This window comes from Periplaneta americana, chromosome 8 (assembly GCF_040183065.1).
Source record: "Periplaneta americana isolate PAMFEO1 chromosome 8, P.americana_PAMFEO1_priV1, whole genome shotgun sequence".
Taxonomy (NCBI): domain Eukaryota; kingdom Metazoa; phylum Arthropoda; class Insecta; order Blattodea; family Blattidae; genus Periplaneta; species Periplaneta americana.
This window is the reverse complement of record NC_091124.1, coordinates 146,207,401-146,219,606: the sequence shown is the minus strand read 5'-3', so window position 1 is coordinate 146,219,606 and position 12,206 is coordinate 146,207,401.

Here is a 12,206-nt window from a genome sequence, read left to right as displayed (position 1 = left end):
CGCATGAACTACTTTTATTGTTCTTGTGTTTTAAACTATGTAACATCATTTTTGTATCCAGTACACATTTTGCAAGTATTATAAGGTATTTTGAATCCCTAGTGTGTTGTAATTTTACCAGTGGCAGTGAAAAATAAAAAAAAATAGTTTTTTATAAAAAAATCAATTCATTTATCCCGGAAAATGGTACTTGATATGGCAATTTGGATTTTAAATTCAGATTTAGGGCACACATATTAATAATGTTCACTTATTTTTATTTCGGAGCAACACAAAAAGTAAAAATTTGTTGTTCAGTGAATCAGTGTATTTCCCTTCTGAGGTGTGTACCATTGCGCGTATTGTATGTATGATAGCGTTCTGATCTTCCATCCCGGCGGCTCAGATTCGATACCCTGCCAGGTCGTGTTGGAATTTGTGATGGACAAAGCAGACGTTGCAGAGGGGTTTTTTTCGGGATACTCCCGTGTCCCTCTATAATTCCACCAACACTCCCCACCACCCCCTCATTCTATCTGCCATCTGCAATAGTAAAAATAGGCTGAGTGAAGTCTTCGAGATAGTACAGGTTTGCGATGCTGATATAAGAAGGGCTTGGGGCACTGGGGCTTATCAGGGGCTTATTCGTACGCGGACGGATCCTGGCTATATCAGGGACTGAGCCAAGACGGCCCACCTGTCAGTCAACGATGAAGGAAGTCTTGGAGCTACTGTCCCCTGAGGCTTTCAGGCTACTCGTCCGCTACGAGATCTGGCTCTATCAGGAGCTGAGGCAAGATGGACCACCTCTGGGCGTCGGATTCACGATTACCATCCAGGCCACCTGTCGAATTTGCACAATCATCTTATATATAGGGCACACAATGGGCCAAAGCGTGTCTAAGTGTACGGACTCGTAGGGGTCCAACCCTCGTAAAGCCAGCCAGCCAGCCATTTCTAAGAGGTTACAGTGTTTAGCTTGTACAGTTTATGTATTTAGTTGTATATTGTATAGTGTAATTAATTAACCTCTCTTGCACTGGCTTTCTCAAGTGAAACAGACTTTCAGCTCCCTTCTGAGATATGTACCATTGCGCGTATTGTATGTATGATAGCGTTCTGATCTTCCATCCCGGCGGCTCAGATTCGATACCCTACCAGGTCGTGATGGTTACAGTGTAGGAGGCCGCTGCTGTAGGCTATGGGATTTCAAGCTATTCGTATTCATATATTTCCGTCCTTTCTGTTTTTGTTTGTGTTTTCACTATACTTTTAAGTTTTTCTCTCTCTCTCTACTATTTCTTTCTTTCTGTTTATTTCGTTATATTTTTTATTTTTTTCCTTTCTGTCTCTGGTTTATTTATTTTCTTTCTTTAAATCATTATCTTCTTCTTCATGTCTTTTTAGAGGTTTTTATCTATGTTACTCGATCTTGTTTATACAACTTTCTCTCTGTGTTTATTTCCTCTTTATTTTCTTTCGCAGCTTTGTTTTCCTCATTTTTTATTTGTTTCTAATGTTTGATATCCATGCAAAGAGATTGTTAGTAGCCTTCGTGAAGTTACGAAACATAGCAGCGTATAAGAAAGCTGTATTTCTTCTGAATCTTCGCATCCCTTTCGATGCTTGTTACACAAAATAGCCTACTGAGATACCGGGAATTCTTCATTCTTGTAGTCCTTTATTTCTTGTAAAACGGAAGAATGCATATCCTGTGTTTTATGTAGCGAAATGTAAGATCAGTAACGATTGCCCGAGGGGGCTCTCGGACTCCGCCCTCCTTCTCCAAATAATTTTAAACCATACTTTTACTACTTGCCCAACAATTGCATTATTGTTATTAGTATTTATTTTAAGTCCTACATGTATATATATATTCAGTAAGTTATATGTCATTTTGAACTTGATGCCATGGAAATGGACTGATTGCGTGTATCCTAAATCAAGATAGTAAATAATTAAGTCATGAGGTAGAAAATAGGGGCTCAAGAATCAGTTTTTCATTCATTGGACGGTAGATAATTGAAATAGTATGGTCATTTTCGAAAGATATCGCAGGAAATACAGAGTGATTCACGAGGATTTACTGTCCTTTATGGAGCTTATTTCTGAATACATTTTGATAAAAAATGTCATATATACATAGTTCCTATTCTAAATATTTTCACAGTTACACTAATTTAAAGTTGTTTGTAAAATACGGTTTTCCTTTAGTTTGAAGGTAAAAGAATAATACAAATAGAGAATGAATCATTCAGAAGTATAATTTCTTTAATTGGCAAGTATTATGAAGCTAAAAATGTGCTGTGAACTCCTTAGTTGCTTCGTACAGACGTCTTGTTCTATTTTTAACTAGAAAATTACATTATTCTTACGTACTTATCATAACAATTATTACAAATCACACCACTTCCACAGACTTAATTATTTGCAGTTCAATTTTACATCCTGATTTATAGTCCTGGAGAGTTTACAACACATTTTAAAAGATGTCGCTGTCCGCTTGAGTACACTTGGCCGCACGCTTGTGAACGGCACTCGTTTCGCTACGTAACTGCATACTGCTATCCTTCACTTCCGTAGCGCTCGCGCTGGCTGCTGACTGCACGCTGACCAAGATCATGCGTTCACAGCAATGCGTTCCAATAACGAAACGTAACTCTGTAAATATTGGGAATAGGGCCAAAGTTTATATGACATTTTACGCCCAGAATGTCTTCTGAAATAAGCTCTGTAAAGGACGGTAAATCCTCGTAAGTCACTCTGTATATGTACGAAATGTATTTATGAGTGTCCACTCCAGGACTTCGAAAACAACTTCGACCTCGGATTAGGTAGAAAGCAATGAGAACTAGTAACCTAGACAACTATTCATGAAAGGATAGACAAAGCTTGAGCTTAGGAATGCAACAAAACCAGAAGCCACACAATAGTAATTTATGTAGCCTAACTAGTGTATAATCTTGGTAATTATGGCACGAGTGAATGTGTAGAGAGTAAAACGCTCACGCGCTAATTATAATGAAGATTATACACGTGTTACATACAACATTTTGTGCTATTCTAGTATTAAAATATGTTTTAAAGAACTACAGTAGAACCTCTATTATCCGTGGTAATGAAGGGAGTGGAGTGAACGGTTAATTAAAAAACTCGGATAATCCGTACTATAAAAGGTGTTCATAAGCTAAATGCATAATACAGTTTCGCCATGGTCTTTTCTTTTGACACGCTAGGTTGTGGATCATAAGTTCACTAATTTAAGTCTGGTTTTCAACGACGGGTTTTTAACGGCAAAGGAAACTCCTTACGACAGCTGTCTGTGGAAAGACAGGAATAGTAGAGCTCTGATGTTGTAGATTTACAAATTTGGTGCACTTTATATTTAGTTTTTCATTAAATTGCGCACAGTTGTAATTTCTATTTCGAATCGTGATGAGACATATTCTCATTTCCCATATCACTAAATTACTTGCACTCTTTTTCGTAGCAAAAACGTTTTCTTTTGACACCTGCGGAAGATATTTTGCATAGAAGTTAGACAGTACGACCACTCGAAGAGTAGATCATACTGCGTAACAGTAAAGGTTTGTAAAAAACACTCTGCAGAAAAAAAAATTCGTACTAATATAATGTACAGTACTTATATTTTTTTCTACAAAACAAAAAGAGCGAGAGAGAAAAACAGTCGGATGATCCACCATCGGTTAATACGATGACGGATAATCCGGGTTTTACTGTATATTAAATTTACAAAATGTAATGTTATGACGTAGTAAACAAATGAATACTGGATATGTCGTAATACAGTTGCTATTGTGTTATGAAGGCGGTGATGACATCATGATATAGTAGTTGCTATGTAACATTTTCTGGCACCAGCGCCAGAATTAGGCCAATTGTGCAGGATTTATAGCGTCATAACAACCTTGTTTTAATGCTAGGTTTGCATAAAAAGTTTTATTTTGACAGTTTAATTTTTTTTCATATCTGAGTATAGGTCTCGCAAGCACGGAATACCGACGGAAGGAATGCGAATCAAACATTGCGATATGGAAGAGCGGGCGACAGGAAATGTCACGAGATAACTTGATGATATTCAAGAGTACAGTCGGAAGAGAAATGACATCGATAGAATCAGTCTTGCGTTGTGATAGTTACATTACGACTTTAGTTTATTCCATTGCATGTGAATGCGTGTCTTGTATCGAACGGTATTATTATTTAATTCATAAACATTTATGTTGAGCGTTTAATTAGCTTCGAATTTTTCTCTTGCTACGTTCTTGATTTCCACAACGATGTCCTCATTTGTTCATCTTCTTGAAAGAGACAGTACTTCCATCGACTCGCACTTCTCCCCCCTCGGCGTGCCTACATACACACGTCAAAACAGACAGCAACGCCACCATTGATTTTCGGTAATCGTTTCTTGCGCAAGCTACACCTTCCTAAATAATGTCACGAATCGCCATTGTATTCGAAATATAGTGAAATTAGAACTCTTGTTGCATACTATTTCAATACTTTTTTTTTTTTTTTTTAAGTCCTGTAAATACTTCATAGTCTCCTTTCACATAAAGTTTAGATTGCCTGTTTCGCAGCCGAGCCGGAGAACTTGCCATAGTAGCTACTATAATTCTGTGCATAGCTACTATAATTCTGTGCATTTCGAACTGGTAGCTCAAGGTCAAGCAATGGACTGCATTTGACATGCGTGCTTACCCTCACTCCTGGACCGTTCTCCTCAAGAAAAGTCAACTGGACCAGTGGCGCGGCATGTTAGAGGGGAAGGGGACCAGCCAGAGTTTAGAAGAAGGGGTACAGTGTGGAGGAGACAAAATGACCTTGATCCGTCAGTTTGAAATGCACGGACTATAATACACTTCGGAGTGCCTTACCAGATATCGCTGATTGGCGTGCTTGGTTGGATTCTTCCGATCGTGATGCATAGTTAAAACGGCGAACTTGACTAACGAGAGCAATTAGATCGCTTCTCCAAATAACAACTAAACACACCCGTTTTTACCCTTCTTTTAAATAAGTTTTGCATGCATTAACAAAGTGATTTGACTTTTAGTTACGAGCAAACATGCCGAAAACATGGCGATCTACATTCATAACATTGTAGACGAAATCGGTGAGGAACATTTTCTGTAAAACAAGAAAATATTAGGCTAATTATACTTTGTACGAAGTGCTCCGTGTGGACATAAGGAGACGGGAAAGACATTCCTTTCAGAAACATTGTAAGAGTAACAGCAAATGACACAATAATGACATTAAATTAATGCAATAAGATTAATGAAGACATTACTTAACTTACTGATCACACTCAAATAATGAAACAGAATTTTTTGGTGATTTGTGGTTAAAGATGAAATAAATATATAAATGAAGTTTGTGAAATTGTTCCTTGAAAATTATAAGCATAGAAAATTCCTCTGGAACTGCTTTAGATACAGTGTTTGAGTGATAATAGAAAAAGTTTTTCTTTCATTAGATTTAAGATGTATTTTGCTATTCAATACCGTTAATTGTGAAGGAACTGTTAATGTATAAAATGTTGTATATTTAGATTTGTACTTTTTCTATTTTAGGTTTTTTAACGTAATTTGTATAGAATGCAATGATAAAGTGTGAAGCGAATGTTTTGCTTATTAGCTGAAGAATTTCTAAATTTTAGATTTCCATCATAAGCTCACCATTAGCCAAATCTCAGCGTCAGATTTCAACGTTGGTAACCTGGGTTCGAAACCGGCGGGTTCAAATGGAATATTTGGCGAGAAACACGGTGCGTGTTGGTAGGTTTTCGAGGGGTACACCTGTATTCCCACGCGTATTCTATCATTACTGCATTTAGCATCATAATCTTCATCATCGCTTCGAAATGTGCTCCTAAAGCAAGGTTAAGAAGGTTGCGAAAAGAACTACATTTCCTGATCGTCACTGCTTGGGTGAATGAAATAAAATCCAAACACACGTCAGTGAAAAAATACGTATATTTATATGATTTCTAGTTTTATTAAAAATTACAGCGCAACTGGTGGTGGTGGTGGTGGTGGTGGTACATTAATTATTGTTCATAATATTAACTTCAGTGAGCATTTTTGTTCTAAGATGAACTGGGTGTATGACATGCAAGACTTCTCATTATTTTGTAGCCATACGCAGATCGTAAGCTGTTCCAAGTGGATTTATTAATTTTGCAGTAAAAATGGGTCTCTTCAAATAAATTATATAGGGAAGATCTCCCAATACCTCAGTACCGGACCTTAAGTCTTTTCATCAGTTGCGGAAAATTTAAGTAACTGATCGCAATAATAGTACTGCAAATAGGCTATAATCAATTGACGTTTACTCTCACAATCTACTGCACATGAATTTAATGACCTACAGTTAAAGCAAATTACATACACAATTAAAGTTAAATAACCTTGTTATTACAGTACAGCAGAAAATGAATTCCAGTATCGGACATACAGTAAACACCATTTCATACAATTTAAAACAAATACGAGACATTAAAAAGAAGCAATCATTAGAATGAAAGTATTTTGAATCGAAAGTAGACATTTTTGATAGGTATTTGTAAACAATAAGCAACTAGTTTTAAATAAATTATTGGATTTACTGACAAAATAAATAAATAATGTTTTATTTAACGACGCTCACAACTGCCGAGGTTATATCAGCGTCGCCGGTGTGCCGGAATTTGGCCCCGCAGGAGTTCTTTTACATGCCGCTAAATCTAGTGACATGGGCCTGTCGCATTTAAGCACACTTAAGTGCCATCGACCTGGGCCGGGATCGAACCCGCAATCTCGGGCACAGAAGGCCAGCGCTATACCGTCTGTGTCACCAAGGGCGACTTTTACTGACAATGGTCACATACAAAACAATCAATATTATCTGAATCGGTACAGTCCAAACGTGCCCAATCTGCACATAAAGTTCATTGTACCCAGGATTCATCACTTGCTTTCAAACAGATGATGCATTTTGTTTCATTTTATGTTAAAGTCGATAGTTATATTTTATGATTCCATTTTCTTTGCCAGATTTGCAATGTAGTAATTGAATTCCCTGATTTTAGTTCCTCAACTATGTCTTGTAAGGTACTTTCAGGGACAGATATATGAGCAGCAGTCTCTCTGGTAATGATCCCCTCTTCCATTACTTTCTGAAATGAACATTTCATATTATTCTCTTCACATTTGCCTCTCTTATTATTTTCCACGTCAGAACATAGGACTTGAATTAAGAAATAAGCTATGAAATCTTATCCTTAATGATATTCTCTTGTCCGGTACTGAGTGACTAGCGCGCTGACCTAAAATTTCCCATTTTCATATCATAGTTACTCGTAAATCAAAACCAATTATATAGTACGTAGCTATTTTAATATAATACAATCGAATAACTACAAACAACAAATGCTATGATCACCTCAAGAGACTATAGAAAGTATAGAAAATTAGACATAGCACTTGACAAACATACATCTCCAACTAAAACACACATAACCTAGAGGCCTAACATGTGTATCAACCTGTCGAATGCAGTGAATCAACAAATTCTCTGTAATGTTAGGGCCGTGACATCGATGTATTTGTATTAGTTTGAGGTGAACATACGACGCTTGACGAAATGCAGTCAACGTGTTTCAAGTACAGGCAGCGGAAGCGAATTTGACACAAGCCTAAGCAAGCACGTTCCGTGTTTTATATACGATTATTGCGTATTATAAAATCAAGAAAATACATTCATTGTATATATGGGTGAACATCGGAAAGATCTAAAATTCTGTTGATGTTGAGAATAATAATTGTTGAAAATCATACCTAAATTGTCACAAATGTGGTAAAACATATGTCTGAAAAGATGTTTTTTTTTTAATGTTTAGAGTTTTGCATTACAGGTTTGGAATACCGAAAGCGTATATGGCGTATGATGATATAAACAAAAAGGTGTGTGCAAAAATGAAGACAGAAAAATTGTGGTTACAATATAGTACCGGTATGCAAAATTGCAAGAGTTTTGTCAGATGACAAGTGCGATTGTTATAAACTTGATGTAGAAAAGAAATTGATGATGTGAAATATTTTACATATGCGCCCTTGGTTTCAGCCGATGTTGAACGCAGTTTTTCCGCATACTAGGCTATACTATCCGACATTCGGCGATAATTTTCATTTGAAACTTTGAAAATGAATGTTGTTATTCATTACAGCAGGAGCCGAAACCATGCGAATAACATACAAGAAAAGTGAGGTACAGAATTGATGTGATAAATATATTAATCTAATAGTTAAATATAGGGAAAGCAAAATTGTACGCCATATACCTTTTCGGTATTCTAAAACTGTCATGCAAAACTCTGAATAAAAAAAAACATCTTTCAGACTTATGTTTTACCACATTTGTAACAATTTAAGTATGATTTCTCAACCTCACCAGCATTTTAGATCTTTGCGATATTAATCTTTATATGCAATAATTGTATTGTCTTGATTTTATATTATAAAACGCAATAATCCTAACTTATACAAAACACGGAACGTGCTTGCTTAGGCGTGTGTCAAATTCACTTCCGCTGCCTGTACTTGAAACGCCGACCACTTCCTTTCCGGTGTCGTATGTTCACCTCAAACTAATAAAAATATACCGATGTCACGGTCCTAGTAATAATACATAGTTGCCGTCTACCATCTAACGGGCATAGCAAGAACTATGTTTGTCCGATATTGGGAGCTGTCCGGGTAGGGCAGTAGTGTCAGAGTTGTAAGCTCCGAAACCGGTTGTGGTGCTAGAGACGTCCAGTAGGAGCGTGAACTTGCTTATGTCTGTGGAAGCACCGGAGCTCGCAACGAGTTATAGTGGAGCGCTCCGCTCCGTTTAGGCTGTGTCTGACAACGCTGGGATAGGGGGACGTTTCCCTTTTCGCTATCTGCACTAATAAGTAATCTGGTCTATGCCTGCGGACTTTTTAATCACCCCAGTAGTCATATATGCGCAGTATTAGGACGAAGTTCGAGGATATATATCCTTGAACTTCGTCCTATTATTGCGCATAATATCGCGCAAAATAATTACCCGTTTCCATATGACCGAACGATTATTAATAAGTTCATCTAGACATAAATTAATAAATATTAGTACTCATATTTGTCTAGCTATTTCGTTATTTCTCTATAGTCAACTTATCTAAGCACATTACCCAATATTAATTTTTATTGTTTTATTAGACTGTGTTTTTATAACGGACTATGTGACCGTACTCTATTCTTCATGTATTTCAGCAATTTTTTCCTAATTATTGTATAATAGTTGCTAGATATTTATTTTAAAACTTTCAAATTTTGTATTCTCACTTTAATCATCATGGTTCATTTTGTCATTAGTATTATTTTTAATTTGTATTTTACTGCACTTTATCAACTGCTATGGTTGTCTAACGTCTAAGTGAGATGAAGGTGATAATGCCAGCGAAATGAGTCCAGGGGTCGAACGTCGAACGTTAACCAGCATTTGCTCTTATTGGGTTGAGGGAAAACCCCAGAAAAAACCTCAACCAGATAACTTGTTCCAACTCAGGCTGGTTTCACGGTGCGGCTTGCTAACCGTAATCCATAACGGTGCGCTTTTGTTGTTATTAAAAGTAACTTTCTTAATTTCGAAAATTATGTTAACTTCGTTTGAACTCGTGTAAATCATAACTTCATATTATGAGGACAAATCATTTATTTCTCTTAGTCTACTGCAATACGAAATTGATACTACTATTCTGACCTTGATTGCTTGCTCCTCTTCATATAGATGTTGGCTAGCGCGCTCTGAACATTTGTATTTTGTTAAAATTATGTAATGTTCTGAGGCAGGATTAATCAATTGTGAATAAGTTTGCACGTCTGAAGCGTGGTGTAATAAATTTAAAGACTGTATTTAAAAGTAGCGAGGCGCAAATCTTTATCTCGCTGGAGATTGACGCCGTTTTCGCCATTAAGCGTGTCTGTGGCGCCCAACTTCTTAATCCATGGTTACAGCGTTTCACCATAAATTCTTGCACATACAAGTCGTAAAGGCTTGATGACTGCTATACTGTTCGCAGTAAGAAATTCACTACTCGCATATTGCGACTTGTATCTAAAAACGAGAAGACGTCGCTTTTAATACTTCAAGTATCTGTTGCCAGCATTTACGACATTCTAAAGTCTATATCATTATAGCTTAACGTTGAATTAAGTTTCAATTAAATTTTAGTTGTACATAAAAAGACAATACCGTTTGGTTTATAAGGCACAATGCAGACTGTCCTCATTTAAATTAGAAACATTTTTTTTCGTATTAAACTGCGATATATGTATGTATTTATTTACACTGCAAGTGGGCAAGCACCCGGTGGCAGTGGTATATACAATATTAACAATACACAGTTAAAATGATAAGCAATACACAATAAAATTTACAATACATAATAAAATTTACAACACATATACAATTTTATACACAATACAATAAGAATACACAATACAATTTAACACAATAATAATAAAACATAAAATAAAACACCTAATTTTACAACACAACCTACATGATTATGTATAGGTCCTACATAATTTTCAATAGTCTTTCACTTTACTCTCATCTCATTCCCTGTAGTGGCACTATGACGCATTTCACTGACACTTTAGCACACATTTCACTGACACTCTGTAACACATTTCACTGACACTATAGAACACATTTCATTGACGCTATAAATTATCACTGATCGGAACTGTTCACTGCACTGTAAAACCATAACTTCACTGACTCACCTCGCTTCACTGATACAACAGTTCAAATAAGTCAAATAATTGCATTCTTATGCATACTGTACTTATAAACAGAACTACATTTAAACTAAACATTTCTAGTCTAAGGCCCTCTTACACGCTATTTTTAAATAATTTACAATTCAAACCAAGGAAGTAAACTCGTCAGGCTAGATAAATACATGCCACCTTAAAAAAATTAAATGTTGAATGTCACCTTAATTTTAATTTCCACTTTATACACAACTCTTTAAATTATTCTTGAATCTCCTTAAGGAAGGACAGCCCTCAAAGACCGCTGCAGGTAGGTCATTCCAATCATTTATAGTTCTATTTAAAAATGAGAATTTACCTACATCCGTTTTCTGTTTCCTACATTTGATTTTAAAATCATGATCGTTCCTACCATAGTACGTTGGCTTTTCTAACCGAGCCGTTATGTCTACCCATGCTTTCTGACCTAGATGTGCTCTATACAATGATGTTATTCTAGTTTTCCTACGTCTGTTTTCCAAAGTTTCCCATTTAAGTTCTTTTATCGTATCGTTCCCATCTTCTCTTTTACCTTTAACAAATTTAGCTGCCCTATACTGGATTCTTTCTAAGGAATTTATCTGATATATTCTATAGGGATCCCAACATGTAGTTCCGTATTCCATTAACGGTCGCACTAATGTTAGATATGCTATTTCCCTCGATTTGGGCTAGCCTTTCTCAAGATTCTCATAATAAAGTGAAGTGCCCTCCATGCTTTGCCTGTAACATTATCAACATGCTCTCCCCAAGAAAGTTTGGAGTTTAAATACACTCCTAGGTATTTACAACATTGTTCTTGCGGAATTACAACACCACTGAATTCGTAATTAAGAGTAGTTTCCTCTCGGGTTTTACAAAATGTTATAGATTTACTTTTAGAACCATTTATTTTCATCCTATGCTTTAACGCCCAGTTGTAAATTTTATTTAAGTCTGTTTGAATAGCATCTACATCTGAATTATTTCTAATCTTTCTATAGATAATGCAGTCGTCTGCAAATAGCCTCACATTTGATGTAATATCCTGGCATAGGTCATTTACGTATATTATAAAGAGTAATGGACCCAGAACGCTGCCCTGTGGCACCCCTGAACTTATATTTCCAATTTCCGATATTTCATGACCTACTCTAACTCTCTGGGTTCTACCTTTTAAGAATTCTTGGATCCATAGCACCACTCTTTTATCTATTCCTAGCCTACTTAACTTATCTATTAATATGTCATGTGGCACCAAATCAAATGCTTTCGAAAAGTCAATCACAACTGCATCGATTCTTCCGCCTCTATCTACCTCTTCAGCTAGATCCTGAACCAGCGACGTAATTTGACTATCACATGAGAAGCCTTCCCTAAAACCATGCTGGCGGTTGT